The sequence below is a fragment of the Poecilia reticulata genome, linkage group LG9 (assembly GCF_000633615.1).
Source record: "Poecilia reticulata strain Guanapo linkage group LG9, Guppy_female_1.0+MT, whole genome shotgun sequence".
Taxonomy (NCBI): Eukaryota; Metazoa; Chordata; class Actinopteri; order Cyprinodontiformes; family Poeciliidae; genus Poecilia; species Poecilia reticulata.
The window spans coordinates 210,981-212,874 of NC_024339.1; positions in this window are offsets into that span (position 1 = coordinate 210,981).

Here is a 1,894-nt window from a genome sequence, read left to right on the forward strand (position 1 = left end):
CCGGGAAGAAGACCAGAAAAGAGATTTATGACAGAGGTGAAAGAGGAGATGTTTGGTGACACAAGTTGGTGTGCTGGTGTCAGATTTCTATTTTTGAAACTTGAAAACTATTTCTCATTTTCCTTCCACCYCATAATACACTGACATGTGTTGTTTGTGGTGGATAATGGGACAAAAGGTATAAAAGTTTCATTCACACAACCTGGAACCTGGTCACCAGGCCAACAAAGGGCAACACACAAACTCAAAGGACACACAACCATGAACACTTAAGTTGCCACTAACACCTAAGGGCAACTTAAAGAGAACAATCARCCAAACATTATTTCAGGATGTTGACAATTTAYCCAWACACAAAGATGAKGTGCAGACTCTTTGCAGACAGGGTTTGGGCTGGGATTATGACCTTCCTGCTCCAAAGCAAGGCAGCAGTGCTGCCACCTGCTCTGCAGCAGCCTGGCTCRCAAACAGGCTAGTTAAMATAAATAAATAAATCTAAAGGAAAACATCTTGGAGCGATAMAAGGAAAACCCCAATAATGCTGTCTTGTCTGTTCTTCACTTATTTATGGTTCAGCTGCTCTAATGAAATAACATGAGAACATGTTATATTCTTTCCATACAATTTGTAATTCATGGGTCTGTAAACAGGTTGTTGGGTAGGTGGAGCAGAACATATATAATGTTCACTCTGCATGCTCATGTTTTATCACTGGCTATAAAGAAGTTTGTGATTGATGAGTACATCAGCACATATTTCTACATTTCAGTTGATCAGATAATTTGATGATAGGCTTTTTTATTCACGGCGTACTCCTGTGCTACTAGGTAAAATTGCAACATCAGCGACAGAACTTCCTCATGTGAGGACTTGGCTTTTTCTGTGTCAGTTTAGTTCCTGTGTTGTCTGTCTGCCTTTGAGTGCTCCCAGCTGTTTCTCATGTTCCCTGATCGCCCCTTGTGTATTTAATCCCACCTGTGTTCCCTGCTTCTTGTCGGATCCAAGTCGTATCTCTATCCTCACTGCCTAGATCAGTACCAGTGCTACCACTGTCTGCGTTTACCTTGTCTCATTGCTCACCTGTGCTGCCTGGATTTCTGTACACTTCCTTATTAAAATCWGCATTTTCTCTACATCCTGGGTCCAACCGCGTCTACCTCACCACCACGTACCGCAAATCATGACACTTCATTGGAGCCAAACATGGGAGTATACTGTGTACTGTGCAGTGCTTGATCCACGATGCTTCAGACACTTAGTAAAATATATTATTATATAGTGAGGCAGTTGGTAGCACATTTACGCCACACACATAGTGAATTTTCTCTGGATACTTTGCCTCATCTGGCCTCTCCAGGTACATGGCTGGCTGTTTGTCCAGTGAGGAACAGAGAAGCTCTACAGGCCTTAACYTGCCTCCCTCCCAATAAGAGCTGGAGATAGGCACCATCCTCCCTCACCCTCCAAAATGATCTTGGATTCCTTCGTGCACATAATGATGTGTGTATTTGTATGTCCTTAGCAAAGAATAATAGTGGATAACTATTTAGTGGTTGGCTCATGGAGCTCCAGGGCATGCAGAAATTCCTGCACTGCACCAACTTGACTCAATGCACCATAAAAGTTTTGATAAGACAGATGTAATTATTTTARAATTATCTTGGCGAGACATACCCCTGTTTATTATGACTACCTGTAATTCCTATAAAGCATTACTAAAACTAGGCAGCATTTTCTTTTTGTAMAAACCAGCAACAAGTGTAACTAAACTTCAGTGTAATAAGTCCTGACGGTTCAGTTTACAGTAAATAGAAAACCAGGACAAAGTAGCACTTGGGGGAAAAAGATACTAAGTTTTAAAATAGCTTTTGAACAAAAATCAGTAGTGTTGTAA